At 50.6% G+C, this 20,056-nt stretch overlaps 1 protein-coding gene across 4 annotated transcripts in view; it reads left to right on the top strand.

The window, feature by feature from the left end:
• Positions 1–20,056, top strand: part of PKNOX2 (PBX/knotted 1 homeobox 2) — a 254,005-nt gene that overhangs the window by 156,617 nt on the left and 77,332 nt on the right. For 2 of the 4 annotated variants that reach the window (XM_076002622.1, XM_076002626.1), the window contains exon 3: positions 2,884–2,991. The exons of the other annotated variants lie outside the window; for them this stretch is intronic. The gene's annotated coding sequence lies outside the window, so the exon portion shown is untranslated. The remainder of the gene's footprint in view (positions 1–2,883; positions 2,992–20,056) is intronic. 4 annotated transcript variants of the gene reach the window in all.

Genomic DNA, 20,056 nt, shown 5'->3' on the forward strand with positions numbered 1-20,056 from the left:
AGTATGATACTGTTTTTAGAAAACAGTGTTTTACTCCAAATATTAATTGTGGTTTATCTTTATATTGTAGGATTACAACTTAACTTTTTCCCTCTTAAATTTATCTATTTTCTGCAATAAGCATTTGTTATTTTGTAAAGGTAACTAAATTATTATATTAAAATAGCTACTGCTGAAGGTTACTTTAAGAGTTAAAGAAGATATTACATATGAAAGTACTTTGTAAACTGAAAAATTATACAGATATAAGATAGAGCTTGTGTGCATGAGGAGCTTACAGTTTGGAAAGAGGTGACAGATGCCCAAGATAACCATAGCATGAGACAGAATGTGACAAGACCTTTCAGGGAATGACAAATAGCATGTTGCTCAGAAGCACAGAGGAGGAAAAATTGCTCTGGTTGTAGAGGTGGCAGCCAGAATGTTTGAATAAATATTGAAGAATGGTTAAGAACTTGCCAGATAGAAATGTGGAGTTGGGGCGTGGAGCAAAGTGGGGGACAGGTTTGGAGAATGGGAAGTGGTGTGTGTGGATAGAGGGTGGAGAGTCTCTGGTGCAGGGTGCAAGACGAATCTAGAAATGCAGTCAGGGGCCAAGTTCAGGCACTCTGTAGGCTGTACTTGGTATAATGCACCCAACATGCATTTGTTGAGTGTCTTCGGTGAACAAGGAGCCATTGAAAATTCTCTAGTAGGTGATGATACAGCTGTAAGCCCCACAAGGGCAGTGCCTGGCATGGACTTAGGTCGTTGAGGAATGTGGATGGAATCACCTGCCTGGAAAGCTCAATCTGGAAGCAGCAGTGCACAGATGTGCTGGGGGCTGCCAGTGCGGAGGGGCATGGCCACGGAGAAGGGTCCTCTCTAGACTGCACCACTGGAAATGGAAAGGAGGGAAGACAGTCTTCAGCCCTGCCTGAAGAGGATGAGAAGTGGGATAGTGATGGAGAAGTGAAACTTAGGTGGGGCTTCCAGGAGGGAGGAATCACACATGGCCAGAGAACTGGGACTGGTCACAGAGTTCACAGACAAGGTCACGTGGAAGAAGAGCAGGTTCGGGGAGTGAGATAGAAGTAATTCAGTGCTCCCTAGTTGGTTTAGATCTCTTGGGTGCTACCTAGTGGTTCAGATCCCTGGGCTCCTCTGAGTGGTTGCCTGAGACTCTTGCTGCTTTAAATGTGTCTCCATATCCCTTTTTTCCTCTTGGGAGGAGTCTGAGGTGTGGAGAAGGGAGGAGGATTTTGTTTCAATCCAGGGAGCTTTTGTTAATGGAAATTCATGAACCACCCTGCCTACTCTTGGAGCTTCTCTCTCAGTTCATCCATCCTCCCAGCACACCTGGCCTCCCCTCTCCTGCAACCAGGAATTCAAACCTGCCTCAGGATCTCAGATGCTATGTCCCTGCCACTGTCACCTCCCAGCAGTGCACACACACACACACACACACACACACACACACACACACACACACATACACACCCTAGAAAAGAGGTGGGAAAGTCTTGTCGTTGGGGCAGATGAAACATTTCCATCTCCCTGCTGCAGCTCCCAGTCTGGGCCACTGTTTAGCTCCTCCTGTTGTCATGTCACTAGTTAATTACATTCTTTACTGAGGTGCAAATGTGTTTTTACAGGGAGACTAAGATGGTGTTAACTAGGAAAGAACTGCTAATGTTAAAGATGTATTTGCTTCTGGTGCAGGGCTGATGCTCTGGGCTGGAGGTGCTCCTGCTGCCCGACAGTGCAGCCCAGGACTCTGGGCAGACCCCTACCCTGGCCCTGCGCCCCTGCGGTCCCAGCTCCAAGCACAGCCTCCTGGGAGTCAAATTAGCAACTCACCCACACGAAGAAATTGATGGGACTGTTTGAGAAGAGCCTGGCCAAACCTTATGACAGTGCTGACCACCCAACCTCCATTTGCTGACACCCTGGTCCAGTTCAAATACTGAGAAGCAAAATTAATTCATTTTACCCTAAAAATAAATAAGCTGTGCATCAGAAGCCACCTTTAGGCCACAGTTGCCCTTCACTGCTAATTGCTGCTTTTGGTCCATTCCCCTCCGGAGTCTTCCTCCCTGCTGCCCTCAGACACCTTCCCCACCCTCTCCCACCCCATCAGTGTCTCCCCAGACCCCCAGCCAAAGCCTGCCACCACGTGGATCTGAAACTTACCTGCACACCTGAAAAAGCTACCACGTTACTCCTTCCTCTGAGTTTGCCTATGGTCTTAAAACAGGCTGTCAGCCATGGTCTTCCTAGTACCCAGAAATCACTCACAGACGCCTGCCCGCACCTGGGGAGAGGGCTGCAGGTACCCCTGGTGTCGGGAAACCAGACAGGCAACGACAGGGCACAAGGATTTGGGCTCTTAAGTGGCTCTGTGGGGCCTCAGCAACCACATTGAGCAGAGTTGAAAGGTAGATGTGGCAGAAATGTCTGCAGAGGAAATAGAACACATCCCTTATAGAATAGAACACACCTAGGGCAGCAGTCCCAACCTTTTGGCACCAAAGACCAGTTTCATGGAAGACAATTTTTCCACGGACAGGGCGGGAGGCAGAGCTCAGGCGGTGATTGAGTGAGGGGAGCAGCTGTAAATATGCTGGCCCACCCGTGCTCACCTCCTGCTGTGAGGCCCGGGGCGCACCCCCCCGCCCCCCGCCCCCTGATTCCTAACTTTCATGGAAGACAATTTTTCCGGACTGGAGGGAAAGGTGGCGCAGCTCTGCAGCCCAGTCCCCAACAGGCCACGGCCTAGGGGGTTGGAGAGGACAGCCATGGCGGGGAATAGGGAGGGCACACAGAGCCCAGGAGTCCCCCTTCTCCAACAGCCCCTGAGCCCCCTGCCGGCCCTGCTGAGAGCTGCTCTGCCCTGTTTTGCAGGTGCTTTGGCTCTAGCTGACAGCAAGACTTTCTGGCCCAGCTGGAAGTGAGAAGAGGGGAGTGGGTCTCCTGAGGACCATCCCAGAGGCCGCAGGGATCACCTGAACAGTAAGAAATGCTTTCCTGTCCTTTAACACATGGTTACATCCCCCAGGCAGATTAGCTTTTCTCCTGAAAGCCTCTGGAACCAGCCCAGAACAGGAGCTGACACTAGGCATATACAACCTTAGAAAGGAAAACATCGTATTTTTTTTTCATGTCTTTCTGTTCACCTCCTTAGTCCTTGAGGATGGGGCCAGTCCTTTTCCCTGTACACTTCGCTTTTTGTTTGCGTATTCTGTGAACAATAACTTGCTGTTGATACCAACGGATGGGGCATTGCTTACATCCACGGTGATCCTAACATTTGCACAACTCTCTGGAGCAAGCATTAGCATCTGAGAATGACCTGGGGGCGGGGCATTAGGGGTGCGACCCCACAATCAGAATTCTGATCCTGGGAGTCAGGCTCAAGACTCAAGAGTGTGCACCCCAAGTGTTTTTGATGAACTTTGAGAAATAGTTCTTCAGAATGTATAAAGCATTTCGAATAGAGAATCTCATTTAATCCTCTTATCAGATAGTTTTTTTTTTTCATCCCCTTAAGTAACTTCATGATCTCCCAGATGTAAGCATCAATCTAGGCAGGGAATTAGAAATCCAGTTATCCCCAACAACGCTTTTTCCTTTCCAGTATGCCAGGATAAGGGCTGGATCTGTTATGGCGAGCTCGGGCCCCAGCTCCAAAGGACCCTGCCCAGGATTTTGTAAGCTTCCCTGATGTCTTAGGGCCACTGTGACCTTTCATTCATCAGCCTCCTCTTTGGGAGCAGTGACCATTGCTGGTTTCCCTGGAGAGAGGGAGAGGGAGTTCGCCGCAAAGGCGAATGCTCCTTGCGGGGCCTGCTGCCCACGTGGTGGTTGGCACAGCCGTGGATATTCACGGGGGACCACGTGTCTGAGAAGGGGACGTACTGTCCTGCTTCCTGTCTGGGGAGCTGTGTTCTAGGAATATCGACGGTGGGCAGCTCCTTGAGGTGAAAGTGGAGGGAAGCGTGTCTAGTCTTCAGCAAGGGTGGGTTGGATGACGCCACTGGAAACACAGGTTGACAGTCTTCAAGCACATTCGGAGCCTGCGTGCCGGTGATGTGGAAGGGGGCTCACTGTGGGCGGTGGCTGTGGGGAGGGCTTGAAGAAGATGAGGAGAAGGTGAAAAAAAAAGGACAGTGTCCCTTACCTGGTGACCCAGTGTGAAGTGTGTGGTTGCCCAAGTCTCTGGTGACTTTCTCTGGGACTGGAAACAGAACCGAGAACTCCCTGGTAGAGGCCCGTTTCTCTCCAGGCTGAGGCTGCGGATGCTGGAGTCCAAACAGGCCAAGCTGGGCCTGGGGGATGGAGGTGGCCCTGCCATCACCTGCATGGTAGGATGCGGGCAAACGGGCTGACCGACTGCTACCTCCTGCTGCGGACTGTGTCTTTCTGTAGAATAGAAGGCTTCCCGGATGAGCTAGAGGCAAGCTCAAATACCACCCCTGACCTTTGCCTCCCCACTCCCATCACGAGTGCACACACATACACACATACTCACACACACACTCACACACACACTCACACACACTGACCACTGAACTGTCTTGCCAAGTGAGTGATGGTATGGTCTGTTCTGGGGACTAAATACAGTTGACACTATTGGTTGGATGGGTGCAATTGGCAAGGACAATTTTTGCAGCTAATGCTAGAAGTGTGGCAATCAGAGAAGCCGCCAGCTGTCTCACTTAAATTCTTAGCTCTCTCGCTCTCTTTTTTTAAAATCGTTTTGCTTACATAATCCACCCCCTTTTTATTTTCTAATTCTCTCCTCGCAAAGCTGGCACCAGAGGGGAAGGGCTGGGGTGGAGGGGGTAGCAATTACACATCGGTTTAGGGAGCATTTACATTTTGCAATTACAATTTAAAAATAAGTCTTGTTAATGATCTCCACGTGTAAATGACAAACCCTAACTGACATACATCCTCTCCTGGGCCTGCCTGCCTCCCCCCCGAAGTCAGAGGCTCTGTGGAGGCAGAGGTACCTGGGGAGACGTAGGAGAGGCTGGGGGCCAGCATCGGAGGGGCAGCAAGACAAGTTCACCTGCCTTTGAGGTTGGTAGAAAAAACCAAGGATCCTGGACTCCAGCCCCTCCTAGCGCCTGCACTCATGCCCAGTCTAGCCCATCTTCTTCCAAACCTGGCTCCATGGGTCTCTGTGTCCTCAGGAGGCACCATCAGTGCTCTGAGCAGGGAGGCAGGGAGCCCCAACTGCTCACATCCTCTGAAGCAGGGGTTTTCAAAGTCCTGCTGGGCAAATGTGAATCCTAGTCCCTGCGAGCCAGCCAGGATCCCTGAATATTCCTGGCTTGGGTAAAGGGCTGTTTGGGAAGGGAACAGCCTTTGTTGTATCCCTGTTTGGGAAAGACATTTCTCCTCTTCTCCATTAGTTAACGTGTATTTATTGGAGCCCTCGGATTCTTTGAGTAAGCTCGGGCTTTGGAACAAGACCAGCCCAGACTCAAATTCTATAATATCTCTGCCATTTGCTGGCTGTGGGATTTGGGGCAAGTTATACAACTTAAGTTTTCTAACTATCATTGTCTTTATGTAATTGTGGCAGTCATATTTACCTCACAGGGCTTCTGTGAAGATTAAATGAAATAATATGCGAGGAAGCACCTTCCACAATGCCTGGTGTATAGGAAATGCTCAGAAAATGCCAGTTCCTTCCCCAGCCCCTCCCTGGTCGCCCCAGGGTGCTTGCTCCTGCCCATATTAAAACTGCGTCTTTCTTTGAGTTAGAGCAGTTGAAAAAATATATATATATATTAAAATTAAAATATAATTTAAAAATCTTTTAAAGAAAAACTGCTTCCTTCCAGCTACTGTGGACACTAAGGAAGGATGATTGGGTCTGATGTCACCAGGTCTCCCCTCAAAGTCCGCAGCAGCCACAGGACTCCCTGTGGGCCGTGGCATCAGCCTTCCGGTCCAGCTTTCAACCTGTCTGCTCTCTTGCTGACTCTGCTCTTAACAAGCTCGGTTCTCTCTTTTCTGGACGCTAATCCAACTGTGTGACCTTTTATTGGCCACTGCCCCTCTCTGGGCCCCACGTGTGTTCCTTATCCATGAATGAGGAAGCTGGACAAGGAGCTCTCTGAGGAGCCTTTGAGGCCTGACATCTTATAGTCCACGGATCCTCAGCCCCTCTCTGCTTCCCACCACCTCGTATCTGTGCAGAAAGTTCACCTGTTGTGCAGCTTCGTCCAGGCCAGTCTGTGCACTGAGCGGGTATAGTCAAGGGCATGACTTCTTGTTACTTGAAACATGCACAACCTAGCTCTAACCTACTGCAGAAAGAGTGTGCATCTTACAGAGGTCTAGAGGAGGGACAAGGTTCCAGCAGCAGGCCACAGAGCCTGGGGCGGAGGACATAGAGAGGGGCCTGCGGTCAGGGGACTCCTCGAAGGCAGGGACTACGTCTTACTGGTTTGGGTGTTTATTCTAACACATCTAAATATTGTGTTTTAAATGTTGTTCTAAAAGCTTGCTTTTTTAACCTAAGTTACATGATCAACAGCTTCTCAAGTCAAAGTAAGTAGATCTACTCCATTATTTTCAACTGCTGCTTAGTTTTCTATTATATAGATGTTTGATTATTTATTTATTTATGTTATTTTTTAAATTAGAAGTAAAGTATGTGTGAGAGGAAAAAGCAAACAGTGTAAAAGATATAAAATAAAAGATCTCCCTTCTTTCCCCCTCCTCTATCCACAAGACTCGTGATCCAAAGTGAACCACAACGAATAGTTCCTGGTTTTAGTTATTTGGTGACCAACATTTATTGCATTAATAATATACTTAAGTCCTTTTCTCTAAATTTATCTCCTTATCTATTAACTCCCTGCTATGAAAATTGAGGAAATTAGGACAAATTTCTCCCTTCCAACTTGTATTAGTTTGACAAATTTGTATCGAAATATATATATATATATATATATATATTTTTTTTTTTTTTTTTTGAGACAGAGTCTCACTCTGTTGCCCTGGCTAGAGTGCCATGGCATCAGCCTAGCTCACAGCAACCTCACACTCCTGTGCTCAAACAATCCTCCTGCCTCAGCCCCCAAATAGCTGGGACTACAGGTATGTGCCACCATGCCCGGCTAAGTTTTTCTATATATTTTTAGTTGGCCAATTAATTTCTTTCTATTTTTAGTACAGACGGGATCTCCCTCTTGCTCAGGCTGGTTTCGAACTCCTGATCTTGAGCAGTCCTCCCACCTCGTCCTCCCAGAGTGCTAGGATTACAGGCATGAGCTACCACGCTCAGCCCAAACTATATTTGATATTATCTATTTTTAGCATATAGCATTATGTATAATATATATTATATAAATTATAAATTATATATGATACTATTGTATTATGTATAACATTATATATAAATGCAAGTATAAATCTAAACAATATAAAAATAGTAGATATATTATACTAAATAATATATATTTCATAATATTATCTATTATATAGAGTGTAGCACTATATATTATATGTAATGCTACATACCATATAATGTAACATACAATGTATAGTATATTCTATATATAATATAGCATATAGCATTATATACTGTATTATACACTATATGATATATATACTATATGATGATATGTATCATCATATATATGATATATTATACTATATAATATACAGCATTTTATATCATATAATAAATAATATATTATGTAGAATATATAATACCATGTAATATATAATAGATAATATATACTATATAATAGTTTAATATATAGCCTACTATGAACTATAATATAAATATAATATAATATAAACATTTTGTATGTTATATGCTATATACTATATTATGTAGATATATAGTATACTACAACTATTATATATACTGTATATAATAGTGTATATTTAGCACAATAATAGCATATTATCTACTATTTTACATTGTGAAGATTTATATTCTGTTTTATTACTGTAGTTACCTCTGTGTTCTACAGGTGATTATAAGATGGAAATATATTTAAAAGCATGAGGCCCACTATGGGTATGGAAAAGTTGTTCCCTGCTTCTGGAATTGGGGAAGAAGCAGTTTGTTTCCCGAGGAGTGAAGTAAAGCTGGGGCTGAGCCTCAGGGCAGCTGTAGCTGCCAGCTTCTCACTGCGGGCAGTTCCTGTGAACCCTCCAGTGCTCCAGCATCGCTGTCTGTCCCCCTTGGGGACCTCTCTGCTTGATCTCTCCCATCATACTTGGAAATGGGCTTCTTTACCTCTTCATCTCCCTCTGCCCACCTCTCCTACTCCCCACTCTTTCTCAGCTCACACGCACTCACAGGGATTAGTGAATTAACCCCTGGCCATAGCAAGTGTCTCCTTAAGTGAGATCCTTTTCTCACTGCTATGAACTCCAGAACAAAGAGACAGCAGACTGCCCTTCCAATGCACAAAGCACAGGTACTGACCAGAGACTGCCAGGCCCTACAAAGAAAAGACATCTCTGAGGGGCCTACAGAAAGCAGGGATCTACTTTGGCCTCTGGCAAACTTGTACCTCTGGGGAGTCGTCTTGGACAAGGATCCCCGTTTTTCCTCCTTGCCACCCTGGAGACCAGCTCTGGGAGCAGACGTCTCACATGCAGCTCCCCTGCCTGCTCAGATCAAACTGTTCCAGACAGAACCTCGCGATCTGGAAGGCAAGGTGCTTTGTTCCTTTTCCCTGGGCAGACCTGACCCTGGAAGATACAGATTAACAAGTGCTCAGATCCCAGAAGGTTAGTAACTGTTCTAAGTCAACGCACCCTAATTGGTTCCTGAGGGCCAGAGCCCACAGTGCCCAATTGTCTTCTCCTCCTCTTCTCCCACCCCTGGTCCTTGCCCTGGCATGGGAAGCGGGGTCCATCCTACTGGAGAAGGGAGAGGGGAAAGTAAAGGCACAGTCTTGAACTTCAAGTCTACGAAGATTCTATTCTGAAGGTAGGACTCTGTCTTTCCATTCAGACCACAATGATAGGAAATGAGTTGTCATTGCAAAGGATTAAGGCTCAATGCAAATTATAATTTCAGACAAGTTGCTAGTATTCAAAGATTCTGCTGCTAGCATGAAACACTTCTCCTCTGTGTCTGAGTGCAGCCACGGGGCCAGCCCATGACTTAAGGTTTCCCTCCTAGGAGCCAAAGAATTATAACCCCCTTTCCAATGCTAGAGGTTGAAGGGACAGGGCCTGGCAGGGGACAGACAGAGCTAGTGGGAGGTAGAAGACAGCTGTGTCCTCCACAGTTCTGCCCAATTGCTGTCTGCTTTGGAGGCTGTGGGTAATGACGCCACTGCTGGCTTGCAAGGGTGTCTTCACTGGCCCCCTGTTCAGATTGCTGCCTGGACTCTCTCTGGGCTGAGAGAAGAAGAAGACCCTGAAAGGACAGTGAGCAGGAAGCCAATTCTGCAAGAGGGTAAAGTTTGGACTCAGGGAGAGATGACAAGGTAGGGGATGCCCCCTACAGATGGGGTGCCCTGACTTGAAAAACCTATGTAAGAAGACTATTCAATTGGACAGGCTTTCCAAAGATAGAGCCAGGTGCCTCCCAGCCCTTGCGTCATGGACAGATTTCATTTCAGAGACTTCTTTGCAGCTCTGGGTGGTCCCTAGAAAGCCATGGGTAAATGGGGAAAGAAGACCAAGCAGAGTCAGTCACAGAGAGCAGGCTGACTGCACGCTGCCTTGCACCCCACCTGGGCCCCAGCAAGGCCCCTTGGTCCAGGCCAACAAGAAGGAGACACTGACTAATCCCTGTCAATGTGAGTCAGGCCCCAGCCCGGGAGCTGCTGAGCGCAGGGTCAGGGACAGGCGGCCTGGCTTTTGTATGCACAGCGTGCGTTCCCGGAGTTCTGCTCCCAGACAGCCACAACACATTATCAGATTCCAATTATACATCGCCTTTGAGATGCAATCTTCAACCATATATTTCCATCATTTCGTTGTGTTCTTTCTTTAATTCTTTCCCTTCCTAATTGAACACACAGTCCAGTGAGTCCAGGATGCAGACTCGAGACTTGCCACTTTGAGCACGCTGGATGTTTCCCTCTGCCTCGGTTGCCTTATGTTCATGAGACCCCTACTCCTTATCGCTGGAATCAGCATTTCTTTTTCCCATCTCCCACTCATTTTTATAAGATAACAAGAGTGAAGTGCAATGAAATATTTAAATAAATGTGTACACACACGGCCGTGCCAGAATGCCAGGACTGACAGAACGAACTGTCGCTGTTTAAGCAGCTCCCACCACGGAGCTGTGTGTTCATTGACTGATGTACAAAAGCCCAAACTTGGCACGCAGGAAACATTTAGTGGCGTCAATATAACATACTGCTCAGAAAATCAGGGCTTATAAAAGCCAAAGGAAGCCAACATTGGATGGGCCCACTCAGAGTGGGCAGCTTGTTTTCACAGTCGGCCTCGCCTTTTCTTCTCCGTTGCGAGGGGTCTCATTCCTGCTCCCGTGTTTCCTTCCTTCACCTTGAGACTTTGAAGTCCAACTTTCAGACTCTGGGGTCAGACTGTGTGAAATGTCTGGAAACTTGTCTCAACCTCTCTAAGCCTCAGTTTTCGCATCCAGGAATAGGAGCAATCATAATGCCCACACCCTGTGGTTGTTAGGAAGAATAAGCCAAGTGATCTGCATATGTCTGTTAGCATGATGCCTGGGGCATGGAGGGGCCACTGAGAAGCAGCTATTATCAGTCTATATTATCATCTCACTCTTATCAAAATTGGCTCCAGGGAAAGGGATTAACAAACTCATTCTCACTGAAGTGTAAGTGGCTGCTGGGGCCTAAAGGGTCATCCTCCCAGATTTGTTTGTTTTACATTTTAACAGTAAGCCAAAGAAATAAAATTGCAACTGTGCATATATGTTCAGACTCCATAAGGAGGTAGACCTTACGAAATGTTGCATAGGCTCCGCTGGCCAAGAAAAATGCAAGGCAGAGCCAGGACCTTGTCTGCTGGGGAGCACAGAGGTCAATGGGCAACCTGCAGGTGGGAGGGAGGTTTTCTAAAACATAGAAATATGTGTAGTAGTGATAATCCCCACCGTGATGCCCCACTTGCGCCAGCCTCGAGGGAAGGGAGGGTGGTGGAGTACAAAGTGACTTCCTGAAAGAGTAGGGTTTGGAGCAAAGTGTTGACGGAGGGCAGGGCATGGTTGTGCAATACAGAACACCTTGCTGGCAGACAAGAAACACAGCAAAAGGTGGAGGAAACGTTTTGGGTCAAGTAATGGAAGGTGTATCCGCTCAACAGGGTGTAAGTCTGGGTGCCGTGTCACTTCCTGTCCCATCATGCTATCATCCCCTCTACCCCAGGGAGGAATGACAATGCATGGTCCTCACCGCCTCTCCTGGTGGGTCAGGAACGCAGAGCCAGTGTACCTACCCTCGTTCCAGGGGCAGTGAGGACCGGGGTTTGGGGTTTGAGGGAGCCAGGCTGGGCAGCCTCTCCTCCTTAAGCTGATCTCATTGCCGTGGACTCTACCTCGTCTCCCCTTCTGTTCCTTGTGAGCTCCACCTGGGCCACCACAAAGGCCTGGGGAGGGACACCCATTGGCTGGGCATGGAAGATCAGGGATGAGTGGCTTTTCAATGATAAACTGAGCCCAGTCCAGAGAGCCACTTGCTTCCACAACCCTAACTCTTGTCTTTTTTTCCTTGGAGGCAAGTTTAAAAAATTGGAGGTAGGTCCCCTCCAACCAGAGGATATGGTATAGTCCCTCGCAGAGGGAGGGAAAAGGGGCCTGGCTGACCCTCCTCGGCTCCTCTCATTCCGGGATAGTCTGAGGTCATCGCAGGTGATAGGCTAGATAAGCTTCGGTGTCCCTTGCCTGTGTGCCCACTCCCAGCCAGGCCCGCTGCCCACCTCCCCCACCCTGCCGCACCTTATGTGGCCCCCACTTCTGCTTTCCCTCCTCTTCCCAGCTCCCAGGGAGTGTCACCCACCTCAGTGCCTGCCTTGGAGAAGAGAGAGACTATGAAAGCGAGGGAGGCAGGTAGGGCAGGTGGGGGTGGCTCCTTCCATCTGGGATCCCCAGCTCAGAGCTGTGTGTCTGTCTCTGTTGAGTTGTGAGCCTCAGGGGCCCAGCCCGTGTTGTTTTCTCAGCTCGGTTCCTGAGCAGCCGCTGCTGTCAGCTCTCAACAAATAATAAACCTGGGAATCAGGTTTGTCGAGGGGGACTTCAGTCCCTGGGTTCATTTTTAGATTTGTTTCTCTCCGTGTGTGTGCAGACAAGAGAGCACATGATGGTGTCTCGGGGGCTCCCAGGTGCCCTGACAATCCGCCCTCACTGCCACCCATGGAGGAGCTCCAGGGCTCTCCTCCGCCCCTGGTCGCTGGGGCTGCCTGGATATTGAAAAGAAAAATAATTGAATAAAAGGCCTCAAGCTTTCTCCTTTCCTTGGTATCCCCCTTCTCCCACCATGTTGTTTGGCTGCAACCTGTCTCCCACCTCCATTCGTGGGGTGCAACCACATGGGGAGGAGACTCTTGGGAAGGGAGAGAGAAGTAGTCTAAGTCGAGCATCAGTGGCAGAAGCAGGACCCCAGTGTGTGGGGGGTGTGAAGCTTTGGACCATATGAGGGACCCCCTTCTGGGGCAGAGCAGCACCCACTTTTCAGCAGACAGAACCCACTGGAGGTCACTGCTGCCGTCCCCGGCCTCCAGGCAGGAGAAGGTGCATACCCTCTCCCTGAGCACGGCGCGAGGGCTGTGCTCACCCTTCCAGACTGCATGCTTTTTTTTTTTATTTTCTGTGTTTTGTTTTATTTTGTTTAAAGGAATCAAAGGGGGAAAAATTGCCAAGTTGTAAAGTGCTTAAAGAGGAGATGGGAATCTTCATCAAAATGCTAAAAGCTGGAGGGGAGAGTAATGTGAGAACTCTTGCCTGCTATTTATGGGATTGATTCTCAGATCAAGAAGAAGCAAGCAGTTGGATGAAAGGAATTATTGTTAAGCTCCTCGGTAGGAAGATCTAATGGACAATTGCCGCTATCAGGGGGAATTAAATTGCTGTTTCAGTTTGTAAAATATATCAGCGGCTTTTTGAAGCCAGAAAAGGTATGACAGCCAAGGCAGGGAGGAAATGGGGCTTCTGCTGCTCTCTGGCCCTGGTGTGGAGAGGCAGGAGCACAGTGGGGAGGAGCGCGGTGGGGAGGAGGAGTGGGGAGGAGGGCTCGGGAGCAGAGCAGAGCTGCTCTTCTAACTCCCCTGGTCTGTGCTGTGAAGCCTAGTTGAAAAGTAGCTAAACTGGGGCATCGGGAGGGGAGGCTGCAGGCCCAGAGCCCTGGGCCCTGGTGTGCTGGGACCCCCCACGAGTCAGAGTGGGATGGCGGTCCACAACAGGTGAGACAGCCAGGCTGTCCCTAGGAAATCTGGTCAGGCTGGAGTTAAGGAAGACAAGTGCTGCCCATGGAGGAGCCAGGGCTGAGGGGGTGCTGGAGGGGGAGTGACTGCCACTGTCAACAGCCCCACTCACATCCAGTGCTAGGGCCTGCCCCCAAATACTATGTAGGCAAATCCTCTGCCCTGTGTGCTGCTGAGCCTCCTCCCACTCAACTGTGGACACAGAGGGATCCAGGGTGGATCATAGCACCCCCTCCTCCAGAATTGGGTCTCCAGAGTAAGCCGTCCCTCATCTCTGGGCTGGGGTCCTTGAGTGCATGAGCGACCTGTTGGCCCAGCCACACTGGGGACACATTATTCCAGATAAAGAACAAACAGTAATATGACCTTGGGCTGGAGAAAGGAGAGGAGGTGGGGGCCCTGGGAAGTAGGACCACAGGCCATTTGGGGGAGGCCACATTCCTTGGGATGGGGGTGGGGAGGTCTCCAGATTCGGGCTTCCCAGAAGGCTCTTACCTCTTCCAAAGCCCATTCACCACGTGGCATTTAAGGGCTGAAAGAGGACTGAGAGAGAGAGAGATTTGCACATCTCCCGGGGTCAGAAGCAGGCAGTCCTAGCCAAAGCTCACGCTGGCTTCCACTCTGTCCCCACTCTGTTCCCTGGAGACCAGCATCATGCTACTAGGGCATGACCTGGCACCACCACCCAAGTAGACTTCCCAGAAAGGTAGCGAATGACAATTAGTACAGAGAGCAGTGGGTGGCCAAAGGGTCTGGTTGTCTTGGTTGTTGTCTCTGCTTCTTGCCGAAGTGCGCAGGGAATTATTTCCCACGGAGTGTATAAAGCAGGAGCCGGAGGGCCCCAGGGAAGTGGCCTTCTGACTGTGACATTCTGCAAGGGCTTGGGCTCTGTGTCAGGTGCAGTGTGCCCTGGGACCTGAGCGATTGTGGTGCTGTGGCTCCTTTTTGACCTCTTAGCTGGCCAGCCTTGAGGACACAGAGCCAACAAGGGGGTCAGACCTGAGTGCAGATGCTGCTCGGTTCCTGTCTGCCTGTTTGTCCTTCCTCAGGTGACATAGGTACAGCCGCCGTCCCCAGCTCCCAGGCCCCACTCTGAGATTTCCATTTGCCCCAACACCCTGAGATCAGAAAGACAGGCAGGGAGCTGCACCCACTAGGCCACAGCACTCCTGCCCCGGAATCCACAGGCCCCGAGCGCCCTCCTGGCTCCCACAGCACCTGGGGTGGAGAGGAATGGGTGGCGTTAGATGTGCTGTACGGTGGGACAGGATCCTGGGGAGCTTGCCCCTCTTCCCACCATTCCTGAGCCCCCACCTCCCTGAAGGATGCATCACTTCTCCCTCTTTTCGAAACATTTCAACCAGACAACTGATTTGGAGTAACAGATCCCTGGTCATATTTTAAAACATCCTCTCTCTTTCCTCTGTCCTCCTCCACCGCCCCCAAACTGTCCTCATCCTCGTCACTGCCCAGTTCTCAGTGCCAACTCCATGCACCAGGCTGCAGGGCTACGGAGTTCCTGTAGACGCTCAGCTCTCAGCTTGTCATTTCTAGCCCTTACTGAGTTTTGTGAAGAGACCTGGGGTGTGTGTGTGTGTGTGTGTGTGTGTGTGTGTGTGCGTGCACCCGCACGCCTGAGTTTCTTTAGATAAATCCACAGAGTCACATGAAATCAGTGACAGGTTGACACTGTTATTTCAAGATTCATCGCTCTGAGTTGCCAGCAGAGGAGACCTAGCCAACTCCTTCCCACCACCGACACTTTTTTTCCAGGCATAATTTATAGCACTGGGGTGAATTTGTTTCCAAAAGATGAATATCACACTATCAGCAACAGCTGCCTCTCATTTTTATTTGTTTTTAAATTTGACTCAAAGTCCAATTCTCCATACACATCCAAAGCTGTAAATCCTAAGGCGACTGATTACATGATTTAGTAAACAGGTTATATTATATAATGAAATTAAAGTGGGGCCCTGTGACGCCACCTACAGGCCACTTCTGGGAAGGGATCTGGGCTAGGGAGGATCATTTTGGGCAAGGCTGAGAGAAAAGAAACTGGATTGTGCCAGGGTTGAGGCAGCTGCCCCAGAGGGAGAGGCTGCAGCCAGCCAGGTTACTAATGCAGCTCTTTGGTCGCTCCTGCTGAGTTCACTGTGTTATTTCAGCCTCCTGCAAATCTGTCTAGACGTCAGAACCCAGGCCCCGGCAGCTGCTCAGAGGGGACAGCTTGGGGGTGGGGGTGAAGGGTAACCTGGGGCTGTCTGGGCTGCGGGGATTGAGGGTTCCAGGCGCACTGGCCTCAAGGGCCTCCTTCTCACTCTCTAATGACGGAGCTGGCCGGCCTCTGGAATGAAGCTACAGTCTAACTCTTTCCATTCAACTCAACAAGCATGTGTGCAGTGCTAACCGTGGGCAAAAGCTTTCCGAATATTCTGGGGAAATCCCTTCATTTTGGAATGCGAGAGGGAAAGTAACTCTACAGGCTGCCGCTGAGTAGCAGATTCCTCTGGGTGTGGAATCTGGTCTTTTGGACCCTAAGCACAGGCTCTGGTCACGGGAATGGAGAGCTGAGGACGACCTCGTGAGTCCTCTCGTCCAATCTCAGAGTTTACAGATGAGGAAACTGAGGCCCAGGCAGGGGATGGAAATTCCACAGCCTCTGCTTGTACTGAGGGAAGGAAAATCATGCAGATACTGCCTGAGCATGTCAGAGGACAGACGAGAAGGGCTCCCAGGGGATCCTCAGAATCACCTCTTAGCTGCTATGGAAGGAAGGGAGGAAGGCAGGCAGTCACCCGGCCCTGAACCACAGCGCTATTTGAATGACTTAGGCTCTGAGGCCTCAGAGATTCTATCTTCTCCAAAGAGTTTTTCTGAGAGTGGGTAACATCACAGAAAATTAGTCCCTGGAGAGGAGAGTGGACTCACTTCCCCGGGGCTGAGAAAGAAACAGGACCATAAGGGAGTGAGGGGCATGGGTGATGGGGTCCAGACAGAAAATAGGGCAGTCAGAGTCCAGGAGGGTGGAAAGATCACCTCCCCTTGTCCTTGTGCCAACCATTGGCCTGGTCTCCAGTTTGGGGCAGGTGGTGGGGGACAGTGAGGGGCCCAAGGAAAGCTGGGCTCTTCCTCCCCTCTCCTCCCTCAGCACCGGATCCAATTTGTGTCAGCTGGGGTCAAGGGCTAGGAACAAATGCTGTCCGGCCAGCTGGCCAGAGAGTTTCCAATTAGACTTTGTTTCTCATCCTGAAGGCCCTGAGCCCCAACCCTGGCACCCCAGCCCAATTACTGCCCCGCAGCATTAACCCCTTGGTGCCCCAGGCCGTTAATGGAATGTTAATTAGTCTAATGGGTTTCATGTCAACAAGTCCTAATGAGCTCCTTCCTAATGAGCCTGGTGCTTTTTTCTAAGCCTGTTTGTCAACACACTGGAGTTTGGGCTCCAGACCCAGGCCCCCGTGCTGAGGAGCAGAGGGAGGTGGGTGCATTTGCCCGGCCCATTCCTATTTCCTAAAGGGGTGTCCTCTGATGTCCCCTCATGCCCCCACACTGCCTCGCCGGCTCCTGAGCTCCGTCAGATGGCATTTTTAGCTTCTTTTGATGATGATATTAGTTATACAAATGATTTCTTCTTGGCTATCATTGTGGAGTTGAGTGTTACATTAGGTTGTTCCCCTCCTGGCTGTCATGTACTAAAGGTTTTCAGCACAAACAAAAACAATAAAAAACAACCTTTCAACGTGAACCTATCCTGGATGGGAACTTCTCTACGGCAGGTTGTTCCTCACGTGTCCTCCATTTGTAGTGCTGGCTGCGCTCCCCAGAATGCCCTGCCCGGGTGTCTGGTGACACAGTGCTGGGGCCTCCGGACAGGGCCAGGCGGCCGCTCAGAGCCCCTGACAAAAGCTTGGAAGCCTGGGCTGTTTGCTGGAGCTCAGGCCTGCTTTTCCCCTCCCCCTCCCCAAGGACACGCAGAAAGGGCAGGTTTCCCCGCAGGGCTGGGACCCCAGCTGTGCTCAAGGAGTCCCCCACACCCCGACTGCACAGTCCTCGCCAAGCTTCAGACAAGATGAGTCAGATCCCCAAATTCCTCTCCAGGACGTGCCTAGCAGGATGGGGAGCGCCTGTGGGGCGGGCGGGGTGTGAGGAGCAGCCAGCTTCCGGGCGGGCGGGCGGGCGGGCGCGGGTCCCCGCAGCTGAGCTCCCCAGTGTCAAGTTGCCAGAGGCCTCTGCGCCTGAGTGAGCAGAGAAGGGAACTTAAGCCCCTGATGAAAAGGCCTCCTGTTCTCTTGTAGGAGAAGCCCCCAGAGGGCAACGGGGCAGTGGCCTAGTGGCCTGTGGTGACCTCAAAGAGAGGGAGGGCAAGGGCCATCTGGGTCCTCAGAAAATTGTCCCTGTGTCCTCTGCCGAGGCCGTTCTGGAACCCTGTTCCATGGCCCCGTGGGCTCAGGACTGAACAACCTCCCCTCAACCTCATGGGTGGTTGTCTCTGGGCGCAGACCACTCAACTGTCCCCCCCTTACCGCCAGACCGGGCAGCCGCCTGCTGCTGCAGATATTTCTAGGGACGGAGCCTCTAAAATGACCCCACCTTCCATTCATCGGACAGTGAACAAAAGAATGCAAATTAAAGCCTGCTCTCTCTAGCCCCAGTCCTCCTCATTGAGCTTCCTTTGCTTTGCCCTCACAATGACCTTCTCATCCATGGAATGAGGTCACCAGAAGACCCGTGCCTGAGACTAAGGGGAACCGCTGGCTGTCCCTAAGGTGGGAGAAAGCCCTCCTTCCAGGACGCAGCTCCCGCCCTGACTCTGCCCCCAGGCTCCCTCTCCTGGAAGCTGCCGGCACTGCAGTGCTGCGGCCCTCCACTTTCCCCAGCCAGGGAGCAAGCACCCTTGGCGCTCTGGGAAGGAGGACCTGCCACCCTGACCCTTGCACCCCGTCCAAAGTTACCTTCTCCATCAGAGTTCCAGCAAAGGCTGTGCCTAATACGTTCCTGAAATATCCCTATTTTCTTTACTCCTTCAGGGTCCAAATGAGAGAAATGCCACCCATTTTCATGTCTCAAAAGTCTTAATTCTGGAAGTTCTTTCTGATGTCTCAAGGAGTCTGCATCCCCCTTTTCCCCTCTGCAACCCTCCTCACTCTGCCCTGGCCTTCCTGGGGTGCACACCACCACCCAAAGCCCCAGCCATCAAGACAGGCCTCAATTCCTCTGCCTGAGAGAGAGGCTCCCCTAGGAGATCCCTCGGAGCCCCCTTTGCAAAAGAAAATCTGGATCTCGGTGCCCAGTGTGAGAGATGGGCGAGACGCCGTGTGCTTTTGCCACAAGGATATCCTGATGGTCCGTGTTTCAAGCAATCCAGGGGTGCGGCGAGTAGAGCTACAGGCAGTGAGGCCCGCGGGAACTGTCCTGCAGCCACCACACCCTGCGTTTCTCCACTACCTCCATCCCGCCTCTGCTTCCCGGGTGGACTATGACCTCCCTGCGTGCCCCTTAGGGAGAAGACCTAGCCTCGTTCACCTATCCCGACACACCCCAACACAGTTCTCCACACGGAGTTGATACTTTTAAAAAATCTATTGAATGGAACATGAATTTCCAGTGCTTTTTGCATGTGCACTTCAGGTCAAAGCATACCTGGTACTTCAAAGACTCAGGTCAGGTCAGAGTAGATTTTGTCTCCCCTTCCTGAAAAAGAACCAAAAGAACACATGTGTGCGCGCGCACACACACACACACACACACACACACACACAGCCCTGGACACCTGCCTCTTACTGGCAGCTCTGAAACACCCCAAATTCCCAGAGAGTTCAGGTATGTGAACATTTTGGAAGCCCCTAGGGAGGGTCAGCCTGGAAGCGGATGGAGCCGCAGGGCTCCTTGGGGCAGGGAGGCTTGGGTGCAGGGCTCACAAAGGTTTCTAGCTCCTCAGCGCCCTCTGCCCAGGAACAGGCCCTGCACTCCATGGAGGTTCTTAGCACCCCGCGATGGGCAGCCCCATACCAAGCAACTAGCCTGTGGTTTCCAGATCTAAATATTTCAGGACATCTACTGTAGCTCAACAGCTCTCTCGGCATTCTGTTTCCTTGAGTGGCACTGCCAGGCTGTCTCCACTTACCGCACCACATTCTAGTTCAAGAGGAACCTTGGGGGGAGCTTGCTCACTTACTGGTGGTGGGAAGAGAAGAGGGGTATGGTATAGTGGAGCAGACCCAGAGTGGGGACTCTAGAGATTTGGGTTCCATCCCTGCTTTGCTAGCAAGCCCCACCCACCCACGCGCACGCGCACATACATGTCCCTCCTGTTGGCCCGTCTCCATTGTAAGAGGCTGATAGACCATTTGACTCCGACGCCTCTTCTGACCGTACACTCCGGTGACTTTATATTGAGCTTAGGCTAAGGAAAGTCAGTCACAAGCATGCACCTAAAAAAAAACCAGGAGGGGACTGGTGTTCCCTGCCTCTTTTCCTTCCCCAGGCCCTCCAATCAGTCACCCTTGGGCTTCAGTTTGAAGGGCCAACGCCCCACGTCCCCTGCCACCACTAGGGGGTGTGGCGAGCACACCTGGGAGGGGTGAGCCTGGTGCCTGGGGACCCTGGAGCCGGGGAGCGGGGGAGCTGGGGGCCTAAGTCCTGCCTGCGCCCTGAGTGCTGGGGC

The sequence above is a fragment of the Microcebus murinus genome, chromosome 4 (assembly GCF_040939455.1).
Source record: "Microcebus murinus isolate Inina chromosome 4, M.murinus_Inina_mat1.0, whole genome shotgun sequence".
NCBI classification, from domain to species: Eukaryota; Metazoa; Chordata; class Mammalia; order Primates; family Cheirogaleidae; genus Microcebus; species Microcebus murinus.